General features: G+C 41.1%; 1 pseudogene; it reads left to right on the top strand.

Moving 5' to 3' along the window:
• Positions 1–6,086: 6,086 nt before the first annotated feature.
• On the top strand, positions 6,087–14,256 carry LOC134737730 (mitochondrial import inner membrane translocase subunit Tim8 A-like; annotated as a pseudogene).
• Positions 14,257–15,236: the final 980 nt, after the last annotated feature.

The following is a 15,236-nucleotide window of genomic DNA, read 5'->3' as shown; positions in this document are numbered from 1 at the left end:
CATGGCAAAAGCAGCTATATCTAATCCTTCAGCAAAAATCCTGAATGCAATACACCAGTATTAACTAGCGGCCTCATGTTGTATATTAAATCTTTCAACTTGTTCATCCTGCATTTGCTACTTTATGTCCTTTGACCTACATCTCCCCATTTTCTCCCCATCCCCAAACCTGGTCACCACTGTTTTAGTCTCTATCTCTATATATTGCATGCTGTCACTTATATATGGAATATTAAGAAAATGAAATAGGTTAGAATAGATGAAGTTTGATAGCAGAGAAAGGGAGGAAGAGGTTGGGCCTTTGGAGGGGGACTGTTTGGAAGGAAATACTACAGAAGGGGATTCTTGGCATAGAAGAGACATTGAAAAAGAGATGACAAGGCCTAGGAGGGAAACAGGGCACTTACAGAATGGAGCCAGGAGGACCACTACACTCTGAACATCAGATCCATAGCCCAGTGAATTAATGTGGCCTCCAGGAATTCTAATCTCCTCCCTCAGCTTCCTCTGAAAAATGTTTATGTGGGGTTGGGGTTGGGGGCAGTAAAGCCTAATTATCTCAGACTTAGTCTTGTGTTGTTTGGCTAGAAAGCTCAGAGGGATTAATAACTGTAAACTGGTTTGTAAACTGTAATCCTGGAGATGTCCCTGATTTGTTCAAATTGATATTCCCAGGACATTTCTTGGCATAGTAACTTCTCAATAAGTATAAGTCATCCTTCAGCTTCTCCTGAGACCACTTTTAGTGTATCTGCGAACATACTAATGTGAATACTACAGTGGATATATCAGAAAGTCTTAAATATAAATATATAAATATTTCTAATGAAATCCTCAAAAAAGTAGACATTTGAGCATGGGTGTTTTTTCTGGTCCCCATCAAAGTAAAGCTTTCAACCACCTCAGTAACAGGGTTTTTATGTGTAGGATTTCTTTTGAAAGACATTGGCTAGGTCTTTTACCATCTTCCTGCATTTCCGAGCATCTTTGACTATTATGGCTACTGTAGTCAAATAGCAGAGACACATCATCTGAATTATTAAAATAGTGTGGCTGAAAAGGGTGAGATAAATAATGGTAACACAGCCGTAGGGGTGGTTGAAAACAACAGAGACCGATGAATGAGACATGTTTGTTGCCAAAACACTGGAGTGGAACAATTATTATCAATGGTGTCTTAAATGTGTAAGACCTTCCATGGCTGCATCAACATTTCGCATTGTAGAAATAAATGAAAACCACCCAAATGAGAACAAATAGGGTTATTTTTTCAAGGTTTACTGTAGCAAGGGAGTTAGTCACCATCACTTAGCATGTGGCAGAGATTCAAAGGCAGGAAGGGCAGGGGGAAAGATTTGTAAACAGGAAAGGCTTCGGGTGTGCTCGGATCAAAGCCTGTTGGCATAAGAAACAGGAGGTAGGCTAACTAAAAGCAGGACATCTGACGAGACTGGTGTGGGGAGCATAGAAATCTTTTTCTGGTCCTGAGTTAGAAGCAAAGTTTACAATCCTGACTGTTCTGGGCTGATTGCAATAGAGGTTGTGGGGCAGAGTCCAATTGTCAGGTACAGTCTGGCCACTGACTGTTTGCATATTCAGTCTCTCAGCATTAAGATTTCAGAGATGAGACTGGGTGTGGTGGCTCATGCCTGTAATCCCAGCACTTTGGGAGGCCAAGGCAGGCAGATCACTTGAGGTCAAGAATTCAAGATCAGCCTGGTCAACATGGTGAAACCCTATCTCTACTAAATATACAAAAATTAACTGGGTGTGGTGGCAGATGCCTGTAATCCCAGCTACTCGGGAGGCTGAGGCAAAGAATCACTTGAACCTGGGAGGTGGAGGTTGCAGTCAGCCAAGATCACACCACTGCAGTCCAGCCTGAGCAACAGAGTGAGACTCCGTCTCAAAAAAAAAAAAAAGATTTCAGAGATGAGCTTTCCCAGAATGAACTCAGTATTTCTATCATGTGCTGGAAGCAGCACTCTAAAAGAGCAGTGATACTCAGCTGATCCTGAGTCACTGACACGTTCGTGCTGGAAGTGCATGTGTCTCCAGAGCATGCATTCTAAATAAGGGCAATATTGCCCCCAAGGAATGAAAATTGGTTATTGAGGGCAAAAGCATCACTCTCCCTACAAGTGAAGCACAGAATATATATATATATATTCTAGATAGTGCATAAACATAAATACAATATAGTATATCTGTGGTATTAAAATTTCATGGAGGATGAGTAGGAGAAAAAAAGTTTGAAAAATGCTTGGGTCAGGGAGGTTAGTGTAGAGAATAAATTAAAAAAAAAAAAAAGAAAGAAAGAAACCCTGAGAAACAGCCTGCAGGACCTATATAAATACTTCTACCCAAAACTATATTTTTCAGCCCAGAAGCCAAAAGCAAATCTGGACTGCATTTGCCTTGTAATTTCTGGTTCTCCAAACATCTTTCCAATTGGTTCTCTTTCTATTTGAGGGACTACAACTATTGTCATTTCTTCTCTCAAAGCATGAGGAATCTCACCAGAATAAAGGTATTATTTGCATATACTGTAGCAAAAGCTACTATGAGGTGTCACTAGGAAGACCCAACTTCCCATGTATTTATTGTTTTCCCTCTTATATCTCCTTTATGAAGAGCAACTCAAGCAGCAGAAACAAAATGCCAGTTCAAGAGAGATATGATGTGAGTAGTTAAGTCATACTCTGCCATCTTGCCAAGAAAAAGGGGAGTCCTAGATGAATAATTTTAAGTTCTATGTTTAATTCACTAAAATTACATTATAAGCTTTAGATTACTCTGGTTAAAAAAAACTTTACACTGAAAAATGGTTAAGATGATAAATGTTATGTGTATTTCACCACTATTTTTTAAAAAAGAAATGGATGACAGACATTTTTCACTCTAATCCAATAATAAGCATGAACTCTTTTTTCCTTGATTATTGTTATTCACAAATCAGCACACATAAAAATTAGGACGTCCTCTTACATATGGTTTTCTGATTATGTGATCCACCCCTCAAGAAAAAGTAAATGTTCCCTGGCTTGGCAAATTAGCTGTCTCTTTTTAGTATAGTTTGAGGCCTGCCTCCAGCCCTGTTCTTGTCCTTGCTACTGGTCCTTGCTATTTCTTTCCTTAAATCATGGCAACTACAGTGCAGCCCCACCACTCCACCTCTGAACCCAATCCCTGTCTTATAAACACACACTACTGAATGAGTGAAGGATGTGCACACCAGCAAAAGGAAAAATGGACAATATCCACGCTGACTCCAGATATGCTCTCAGAGTCTGCCATGCTGTTGGCACAACCTGGCCACCCTGTGGACTGCTAACTTATGCTGGTGCGCCTATTGCCAATGGGCATATACTTGCTACCTTATGACAGGCTATTCATCTTCCTACTAAAATGGCCAATGTTCATTGTCCCGCCCACACTAAGGACACTGATAGTGTATCTTAAGGAGATGATAGGGCAGACAAGGCTGTTAACTATGCAGCCAAAAACAGGCCCCCTGATCCTTTTTCCACCCAATTTATAAACTTGCCTTTATCTTTGGCTGATGTTAATGCTCATCAGATGGGACATATAGACAAGTGCAGATACAGGATGATTAAGGTTCTAAAAGATAATTGGGATCTACAGTTGCCCTGGGAGCACTATTTTCTAGTGCATTACTTGTAACTCTCACCAAATCTCTGGAGGAAACCAACATTCCTGAGCAAGTTCTCCAAGGCACACACTTCCCTTGCAGAACTCCAGATAGACTTTATAGATTCACTTCCAGCTTTAGGCTTTTCTCTCTGTTTGGTTATTGTCTGTATGTGTAATGGGTGGACTGAATGCTATTGGACTAGACATGCTAACACCACAACAATGGTGGAGAAATGAGTAACAGATTATTCCTTGCTTTCGCATCGTTTTATGGACTGAATCAGACTAAGGAACTCATTTTACAGCAGAGATAAACCACTTGCTTGCAAAAACTCCGAGGTATTCACTAAAATTTCATACCCCATACTATCACCAATCCTGAAGGCAAATCTAGACATTAAATGGACTTTAGGAAAAGTTTTTAGAGAAATTGGACTTAAATTGCCAGAAGCATTACCTCTGGCCCTTATAAAAATGCAAAACACTCCAAATAGAAGATACAGATTAACCCCCTTTGAAATAATGTTTGGCTACCCTATGCCTACTGGCATCTCTAAACCTTCCAATTCCTAGGTTGAATAGACTCTATGTGGATTTAAGTAAACAATGTGATGCTGTGTCTAGCTATGTACAGGCACTCACTGTTATACTAGGAGCATATCATCATCAGGTAAAAAGGATGTGGCCTCTGCCAACTGACAAGCCTTGCTATCCTTTTCAACCAGGAGACTGTGAGTCCATCAACATTTTTAGAGAAAAGCACCCACTGTCATTTCACTGGGAAGGCCCTTATGAAGTATAGCTGAATACCTATGCTGCCATTAAAAGAAAAACCCTCCTGGGTTCACACAAGCGACACCAAACTAGATCCTGATCAGCACTTCCAAGTCAATTGAAGGATCACCCCTACAGGTGACCTTAAAATAAGGATTACCAGGGCTAATTCCCTGGCCCCAGAAGCAGATGGCATTTTTTCAAAGTAGACAGCTTTTCCCAAGACCAGGGCTGAAGAAATTTTACTCCCACCTATTTTATCCCCCTTTTAGGTCTCCCTAATACTCTTCCTGAAAACAAACAAACAAACAAGCAAACATACAAAAATCTCTTTTTTGGTGACAAATGCTTCCCGCCCCCATTTTTTGGTAGCCTACTTTAAAAGCTGACTGAAGATTGTCTCCCTCTAACTATTCTTCCTCTGCTCCTCCACTATGACCTTTCTTCAAACTGTGTCTTGCTCTCATTAGCCCTCACTATTTTTCCAACAGGTCAGGCATAGACTCAGCATCCCTTTGTACCAGTCTTCCAAACCCTGGCTCTGATAACCAATCAATCTGACCATTGATTATGTCAACATCTAGATTATGCAAAGAAAAACCCTGAACTTATTTTTGTTCCTGCCAATGCAAGTGTCCAGTGGATCAAGTTTGGAGAATGAATGTATGTCAAGGTATGGCATTCACCACCTAGACAACAACAACACATTATTTTTCCTTTCAGTGAGTCAGTTGGACACAGAGGAATCTCTGTAAGAGCTCGAAGACTGTCCTTGCTCTAGTAAAGTCATTAGAAAGGAATTTTTCCCTCTCCAGTATAAGCAGGGATAACGCTGGACTTTTCTTAAGTAACATACCAATGAGGCATTGCAGTCAAAGCCTGTGGTTTGATTCCACTCATGGCACCCTTAAGCCTTTCACGAAGGTCATAAGCAGTTCTGACACTGACTCTTATGGTACAAACACTTGCCAAATCACCAGATGTTATACAAACTTCCAAAGTCAGCCTTGTGTAACTTGGGGAAACTTATTAGGCTAGCAGACACCAAAGATTACAAATAGATTGATCAAAATTCTAGACTGACTTGGCTTAATAATATTAAGCCTTATATGTGCCCAAACTGAACTAACGGCCTCCTGTATCAGATATTTCACAACCTTTTGCACTCCTATGGTCTGACAGAATTCATGGAGGATGGAGATGAGCAGATGTCAATATGCTAGAAGACAAAGTGCAATAAACCCCAACCTGTGGTGTCACATATTCCACTCTGACCTTATTTGTGAACAATACTGGCCTTTTTTCTTGTGTGGTAACAAGGTATGTAAAGGATTCCCACCTAGATGGCCTGGGCAATGTGGACTCAGATATTTAACACATCTGTCTCCAGGTACCCTACTTTAAATGCTAGCCAAATTACAAACTTGGGCTCTTTTGTTTTATAAAGTGGTACCACACAAACATACTAGATGTACTATTCAAAACTCACTTTTATATCACAACTCTCAGTTCTTTTCAATATTGAGAGCTTCTTTCCCAAGCATTGGAGTTTATGAGATTAAAAAAGCAATTCTAAATCTTTCCATTGTTATAGAATGAGAGCTCAATATTTCTATGAAAGCACTGAAAGCACTCCAGTCAGAAGCTGATATGTAGTCATGGCTATATTTCAGAATCCCCATGTCCTGGATGCATTGACAAACACTGGAGAAGAATACTGCTTCTATGTAAATCCTTGGGGACAAATAGAGCCTAATCTGTACCATTTAAAAGACAAGACAAACATTCTTCATCAAATAAATAAGGCTAAACCATTTTATTGGATAGAACTTTTCCCAGGATTAGGAGGCTGGTTTAATGGAGTGTGGGAAGCAATGTTTAGATTGGTTGTTTTCTGGTTTGCAAATCCTTTATGACATAGCTACTAATTTGCCATTTCTTTCCATAGCCACCACCTCAGCTTTTAATGTTGGAAATGTCTAGTGAAGTTTCAGACAGAGGAAATGAAGGAATGAAGGACATGGCATCCCAAAATATGCCAAATTGGTATATTGATTATTTCAAGTTGAAAGCATTGGGAGAATTGTAGCCTTGGTAAGGGCTAGTTGGCCTGTCTTTCCTGCTTGTGGCAAGCCATAGATTCCTCTGGGAAGAATATTTCTTGCTGGAGAAAGAAAATAGAAATATTTCTTACTGTGGGAGGAATATTTTCTTACTGGAGCAAGAAAATAGCCCTTGTCAACAGAGACTAGGGATAGGAGGCTGCAACGAACCTGAATAAATATACTTAATGAAGTAGTCCTTATCTTCCAAAAGGTTTACATCCTCCCCTCATATATCTCCTAGTGACTCCCCTAGAAATGTACTGCTCTTAGTTAGATTCCCTTTGTCCTGTGATTTCTTCTCAGATTTGTCATTCTTTGTCTAAAAAGTATGAAATTATCTTGCTTTGGCCACTTCAGACTTCAATCTCTTATGAAGATCCCCATGTACATGAAAAATCAACAACATCTGTTTACTTTTCTCTTGTTAATCTGCCTGATATCAATTTGGTTTCTAGATTCTGATCTATGGCTGAATCTAGAAGAGCTACATATGAGCTACAGGACGGCTGGAGGTGATCTCTGGCTCCCCTACCCTGCCACCACATCTAGCCCATGTTCACAGCTTGGAGAACACTAAGGAGGAGACGTCATTGTGGCTACAGACACTTTGTGAGAATCAGGCTCCACGGGTTTTAAACACGTTCTCTTCATTAAGTCATATTTTTTTTCTTAAGTCAGGGGCTAATATAAGCAAATTCTCCAAATTAAAAAACCCACAGAATATCCAAAAGATACCATCCAAACAGGAGCACAAAAGTGCCCTTACCCCTTGGCTGGGTTCTAGTCTAAAAGGTAGAAAAAGCGCTCCTTTACAGAGTGCTGAGTGCTAGAAGAACCCCTCATTTGGTATTACTGACAACTGGGGCAAGGAAAGCACCATGACCATAGCTGAGAAACAGTTTTTAGAGTTATATTTTAACAAGAATAAATAAGCATGGTTTACATGCTTGTACAACAAACTTTGCAGACAGGCACTTACCCAATTAATTTTCTAACACCAAGAGTTTATTGACTGTCCCCCCAATTTAAGTTCTTCCCTTTCTCATTCCATCCAACAGACACTATTGCCTTTTTTTTTTTTTAATCTGAAGTATAAGTCTGATTGGGTTTCTTTCCCAGGTAAAATTTTAGTGGCTCCTTGGTATATACTGAATATTGAACTTAAGACAAGAATATGTCCATGACCAACTTTCATTTCCCAATACTTTCTAGAATGCTCTATATCCTGGCAAAATGAAAGTAATACATATTTCCTAAAGATCTTCCAGCTTTCTTACTCAAGCCCTTATATGTGTTATTCCTTGGGCCTGAAACTTCCTTTCATCTATCAAAATCTATAGGATGATCTAGCTAGCTAGTTTTCATCTATTAATACATATCTCTTGGTAGAAATAAATTTTGTTAAAGGTTGGTTCAACCTGGAACACAAGCAGGGTAATCTTCCCAAGTATGGTTGGTAGTGAAAAGACAAAATAAAACAGAAACAGATGGTGAAGATAACCTGGAAGATATGAGACTTGATCTTCAGTCCAAAAGAGGTGAAATGTGGGGTTTGACACTAAGGAAGTCATTCCCACACAGGTAGAGCAGCGTTCTCTGATTAGGTGGAGGGCAAACATTCACTGATCAAAGGAACAAATAAGTACCTTTGTATTGTCCTTTACTTATCCTTCAGAACTGAGGGCAAGAAGTAAATCTGTTCCTTTCCCTCCTTGTTCCCCCGCCATACCTCACCTCACCACCCTCCACCCTGCCATCTCTCCACATATGAGATCCTATTTCTTTCTGTCTTCTAGTTGCAGCCCCCAAGAACACAGAGAAGGATTTGATCTTAACTTTTCTTCAGTTATCATTTCATTTTTTAATTTATTTAACCAACAGTTACTGACTGCTAATATATTTAAGGCACTTTACTAGGCACTGGAGAGAATGATGGATGAGAAGATAAAGGAATAAAGGGAACGTTTCCAGTCTCCATAAGGAGACAGTTTAGCAAATAATAAGTACTATATGGAGTTGCCTGGTTATGTGGCTCTTTTTCAAGTTCCCCCTCCCTCTATCCATTCTCCACCCTTCTCTTCCCTGCATTGCACAGCCTTGCAGGTTGATCCCTGAATATACATTTGCTATTAGCCAGGCTCCTTAGCCCTCTGTCTTTATTGGGCTCAACAGATGTGAGGAACCAGCAAGATGCTGAAGGGAGAGAAGAGAAAGAGACTGAGGTATTTACTCCTTAAGCTTTTTATCTGCTCTGTTGTGCTGCAATCTGGCAGTGGCTGTAACCCTCCAAGGCTACAGTTCACCCTAGGTAACCCCAACTCCAGGACTCAGGTTCTCAAAAGCGGATATTGCCATAAACAGTGTCAGGAACAATACGATAATCAGGGCTTTTGACTTCTATGGTGGTGGCTCATTTATCACGAGATACTTAAGAATGAAGTCAGTAGGTAGCATTCTAAATTGTAGCTTGATTTAAATGATCAAAAGAATTCTAGGTGTGATGGGCAGAAATTTGACTTAAGTTTTCATGGTAGTAATAAATGGCCTCTCACCAAGTTCTCAGACTCAAACCAGTTAATAGACCCAGAAAACCTTGTTTGAAATGGAGGTCAGATCTTTTTCAGTAGGGACTCTGAAATGCTGTCACAGTACACACCTGACATATGACTTATAGCCAAGTTTGAAAATGCCCCTTGAAAAGGGACATTTTCAGACCTCCCTGGAGTTATTAAATATGGGCCCTGGGTCTATGCCAATTTTTATGGAGTTAAAAACATCACTGTTGTCCTGCTTTATGTTGTTTCCAATTGCTACAGTAACAAGTTACCATAAACTGAGTGGCTTAAAACAACATAAATCTATTAACTTACAGCTCTAGAAGTCAGTCTGAAATAGGTCTTCCTGGGCTAAAATCAAGGCATCACCAAGGCTCTGTTCCTTCTGGAGGCTCTAGGGGAGAATCTATTTCTTTGCTTTTCCCAGCTCTTAGAGCCTGCCTACATTTCTTTGCTCATTTATCCCATGACCCAGGAAGGGACATTAAGGTAGATAGGAAAGACCAAGTGGGAGACCCTGGTACAGTCCCTGCACAACAACATGGAAAACTAAAATAATACTGCATCGCTAAGTGCAGAAATCAGTGCCACTATGTAAAAATCTGAAAGACGCAGAGGTGCTATTTCCCTCATCGCATACTTAATTAACTTTCCCATTTAGCTTGTGCAAAACTAGGGTGGATTATGGAAAATAACTCAGTTGCCATTTCAGATGTTTAACTTTACTGAATCAAACAACATGGACATCTGAGCTGTTCACCTGCAAACACTTTTTTCCTTGAGTCAAATTAGTAAGAAGTATCTAAAATAATTTGCCTTCACCTGGAAGGAACAGCAGTGTATTTTCACCATCTTATTCCAGGGCTATGTCAACTCTTGCTTTCTGTCATATTAAAATCTCCCAAGACCTTGATCATCTTGCCATCCCACAGACCCACATTAGTCCACTGAATTGATGACTATGCTACATGGACTTGATGAACAAGAAGTAGCAAGTTCCTTACATGCTTTAGTAAGACAAATGTGGACACAGGGTAGAGAATAAAATCCGTGGAAAATTTGCAAAGTTTCAAGGGATTCAGTGGTCTGGAACATGTCAACGTATCCTTTCTAATGTGAAAGACAAGTCACTACACCTTGTACATCCACCATGAAGAGGAGCACTAGTTGCCAGAACTCTTTGGATTTTGGAGACACCATATACTATGCTTGGCTATACTTCTCGAATCATTTACTCAGTAACTTTTAAGGCTGCATGTTTTGAATGGACCCTGAAGCAAAAGAGGGCTCTGCATGTTTAGGCTATAGCGCAAGTTGTACTTGGATCTTATGACCTAACAAGCACAATACTTATTTAAAATGTATGTGGCAGCCGGAGACACTGTATGAAGCCTCTGGCAAGCCCCAGTGAGAGAATCACAGAAGACATATGACTCTTAGAGCAAAGTCGTATACTCTTTGCCAATTTATTAGTTATCTATTGTTGCATAATAAATTACTTCCAAAACTTTAGGGGCCATCTTGGAGGCTGCCTACAATAACCAGTGACAATTCACTACTTAAAAAGCAGCATCTCTCTTGCTACTGGGCTCCTGTAGAGACTGAAAGCATGATCATGGGTCAAGTATATTAATTCACTAGGGCTGCTATAACAAAGTACCACAAACTGAGTGGCTTAAACAACAGAAATTTATTATCTCTCAGTTCTAGGAGCTATAAGTCCAAAATCAATAGATCACAGGATTGGTTCCTTCTGAGGACTATGAGACAAAGAAAGATCCACTGTGATATGGTTTGGCTGTGTCCTCACCCAAATCTCATCTTGAGTTGTAGCTCCCATAATTCCCACATGATGTGAGAGTGACCCAGTGGGAGGTAATTGAATCATGGGGTACAGGTCTTTCCCGTGCTGCTCTCATGATGGTGAATAAGTCTCACGAGATCTGATGGCTTTATAAAGGGGAGTTCCCCTACACAAGCTCTCTTGCCTGCCGCCGTGTAAGATGTGACTTTGCTCCTCATTTGCCTTCAGCCACGATTGTGAGGCCTCCCCAGACATGTGGAACTGTGAGTCAATTAAGCCTCTTTCCTTTATAAATTACCCAGTCTTGGTATGTCTTTATTAGCAGTGTGAGAACAGACTAAAACAGTAAACTGGTACCAGGAGTGGGGTGCTGCTGTAAAGATACCCAAAAATGTGGAAGAGACTTTGGAACCTGGTAACAGGCAAAGTGATATGGACAATAAAGTCCAGGCTGAGGTGGTCTCATGCAGATGAGGACCTTGTTAAGAACTGGAGCAGTGGTGACTCTTGCTATGTTTTAGCAAAGAGACTGGTGGCAGTTTGCCCCTGCCCTAGAGATTTGTGGAACTTCGAACCTGAGAGAGATTATTTAGGGTATCTGGCAAAAATTTCTAAGCAGCAGAGCATTCAAGAGGTGACTTGGGTACTGTTACAAACGTTCAGTTTTATGCATTCACAAATATATGGTTTGGAATTGGAACTTATGTTTAAAAGGGAAGCAGAGCATAAAAGTTTGGAAAATTTGCAGCCTGATGATGCAATTAAAATGAAAACCCCATTTTCTGAGAAATTCAAGCTGGCTGCAGAAATGGGGAGCCAAATGTTAATTACCAAACAATGGGGAAAATGTCTCCATGGCAAGTCAGAGGACTTCATGCAGCCCCTCCCATCACAAGCCAGGAGGCCTAGGAGGCAAAAATGGTTTCATGGGCTAGGCCCAGGGCCTTGCTGCTCTGTGCAGTCTCGGGACTTGGTGCCCAGTGTCCCAGCTGTGGCTAAAAGGGGCCAATGTAGAGCTCAAGCCATTGCTTCAGAGAAGCAAGCCCCATGCCTTGGCAGCTTACATGTGGTGTTGGGCATGTGGGTGCACAGAAATCAAGAATTGAGGTTTGGGAACCTATGCCTGGATTTCAGAGGATGAATGGAAACTCCCAGATGCCCAAGCAGAGATGTACTATAGGAGCAGAACCATCACAGAGAACCTCCACTAGGGCAGTGCAGAAGGGAAATGTGGGATATGAGCCCCCACACAGAGTCTCCACTGGGGCACTGCCTAGTGGAGCTGTGAGAAGAGGTCCACCATCCTCCAGACCCCAGAATGGTAGATCCAGGGACAGCTTGTTCTGTGTACCTGGAAAAGCCACATATACTCAATGCCAGCCTGTGAAAGCAGCCAGGAGGGGGCCTGAACCCTGCAAAACTGCCGGGGCAGAGCTGCCCAAGACCATGGCAACCCACCTCTTGCATTAGCATGACTTGGATGTGAGACATGGAGTCAAAGGAGATAATTTTGGAGCTTTAAGATTTGACTGCCCTGCTGGATTTTGAATTTGCATGGCCCCTGTGGCCCCTTCATTTTGGCCAATTTCTCCCATTTGGAATGGTTGTATTTACCCAACGCCTATAACCTCATTATATCTAGGAAGTAACTAACTTGCTTTTGATTTTACAGAGTCGTAGGCAGAAGGGACTTGCCTTGTCTCAGATGAAACTTTGGACTGTGGACTTTTGAGTCAATGCTGAAATGAGTTAAGACTTGGGGGACTGTTAGCGTGGCATGATTGGTTTTGAAATGTGAGGACATTGGATTTGGGAGGGACCAGGGGTGGAATGATATGGTTTGGCTGTGTCTCCACCCAAATCTCATCTTGAATTGTAGCTCCCATGGTTCCCATGTATTGTGGGAGGGACCTAGTGGGAGGTAATTGAATCATGGGGGTAGATCTTTCCTGTGCCGTTCTTGTGATAGTGAATAAGTCTCACAAGATCTGATGATTTTACAAAGGGGAGTTCCCCTACACAAGCTCTCTTGCCTGCCACCATGTAAGACATGACTTTGCTCCTCATTTGCCTTCAGCCATGATTGTGAGGCATCCCCAGCATGTGGAAGTGTGAGTCAATTAAGTTTCTTTCCTTTATAACTTACCGAGTCTCAGGTATGTCTTTATTAGAAGCATGAGAACAGATGAATACACACTGCAAGCTTCTCCTTGGCTTGTAGCTGCCATCTTTTCCTGTGTTTCTTCACATCATTTTCACTCTGTCTCTTTCTGTATCCAAATCTCTCCTTTTTACAAGGTTATCAGTCATATTGGATTGGGGCCCACCCTAGTGACCTCGTTTTAAATTGATTAACTCGGTCGCGGAGACACATTAAGATCGGTGCAGAGTTCGTCTCTGTAAGCATGGTCACCCTAGGAAGAATCCCTCCTCCTCTTCCTCCGCAGCGGGTTTGGGTGCAGTGGACCCGCAGTTGCAGCATTTCATCCAGGTAGAGACTCAAAAGCAGCACTTCCAGCAGCTGGTGCACCAGATGACTAAACTTTGTTGGGAGAAGTGCATGGACAAGCCTGGGCCAAAGTTGGACAGTCGGGCTGAGGCCTGTTTTGTGAACTGCGTTGAGTGCTTCATTGATACAAGCCAGTTCATCTTGAATTGACTGGAACAGACCCAGAAATCCAAGCCAGTTTTCTCAGAAAGCCTTTCTGACTGATCTCAGCATTATCTCTTTGGAAAAGGAAGGTAGTTCAAGAAATGAAGAGCTGTTGATGGGATGATTGAAGAAACAGCTATGAGAGGACTGGCTCCCATCTTTTGTTACTCTTGGGACATCCTGTCATCTGAGAATGAACAAAGACCAATTTTTTGTGTGTGAAGCTTAAGGGTCATATGTTTGCTTGTATTTTTTAATGCTAATCTTGTGAAAATAATTGGCAGGTGAATGGAAAACTCTATTTAGATGCACATTACTGTACATGGGACTATGCTTCTCTCAAAGCCCCATTAACTGCTTCCTATAATTTTGATAGTGGGACTACATACGTAAAAATCTCTCATTTGTGTGGAGTCATTTCGATTTCAAGGGGGATCCTTGTGTTTATCAGAAAGGGCAGAAGTGGGGGAAGAATAATTTGGTATCCTTATCTAGTGTTTGATTATCAATGTTGGAGAAAAATATCTGTAAGAGTGTTTATACAGTACACTTCAGTTTTCTTGATGATCTCCCTTTCCTATATGATGATTTGCTTAAATATCCATATTAAGTATAGTCTCAAGGTAGGGTAGGCAGCCTGAGAGTCTAGAGGTCTTTAGTTATAAAGGAATCTAGCCAGTGAACATAATTTTTATTACTAGACGGCCTCAAAGAAGAAATCAACTTACCCTGTATATCAGGGTACAAAAAATTCAATGATGTGCCTAAATAAGTTATAAAGATTTAGGCCAATCAGAAGCTAACAGCAGTTTCAGGTAGAGGTGCATGCCTAATGTTAATTAGTGTAGATTCCATTTACTGCATTCTTTTGATCACTGAAATAAAAGCTATATAAGATTCAAAAAAAATTGATTAACTCTGTAAAGACCCTATATTCAAATAATGTCACACTCTGAAGTCCTAAAGGTTAGAATTCTAATATATCTTTTGGGGGGACACAATTCAATCCATAACACCAAGTAACTGCACAACCTAGCTACCCTAATGAACTGAGTGTTGCCTAATCCACCACATGATAAAATTGGGCATTTGCAGGAGCCTGCTATTATTAAGTGAAAATTATATCTATATGATAAAGGAGATAAGCCCACCAGGTCCATAAGGCACAAGAAACTCAGACTAGCAGAAAACTTAGACTCTATGATGCCTTCTCCCATTGCCTCAATGTCTCTCCCTCAGTGCACACCTATAGCTTCACAAGGAGTTTCCTATAACTAGGCAACAGATGAGGGAAAGGAGTCAACGTTATGCAAAGTAAGCTAGCACTAGCAATAAGTAGATGATCTGCTGCATCAGGGTCCCTCCCAGGGATGTCCTGAAACACAGCAGAAAGGGAAATCTTACTGACAAACAGAACTTTGAGCAGAACATCTGCTTTTCTATTTTGCAAGAAAAAAGAGATGGCCCAATGTAAGATCTACACTGACTCATCAGTGGTGGCTAATGTGTTGGCCAGCTGCTACCTTAAGGATTTGGAAAAAACAAGATTGAAAGACTGGTGACACAGAGGTCAAGGTGGGGAAGGCATGTGAGAGTCTCTTGAAATGGGCATAGGGTGTGAAGATATTTGCGTCTCATGGAGTGCCCTCCAGAGAACACACTGACCTGTCCCGTAGATGTCAGCCAGCCTC

Source organism: Pongo pygmaeus, chromosome 11 (genome assembly GCF_028885625.2).
Source record: "Pongo pygmaeus isolate AG05252 chromosome 11, NHGRI_mPonPyg2-v2.0_pri, whole genome shotgun sequence".
NCBI classification, from domain to species: Eukaryota; Metazoa; Chordata; class Mammalia; order Primates; family Hominidae; genus Pongo; species Pongo pygmaeus.
This window is presented reverse-complemented; position numbering and strand designations above follow the sequence as displayed.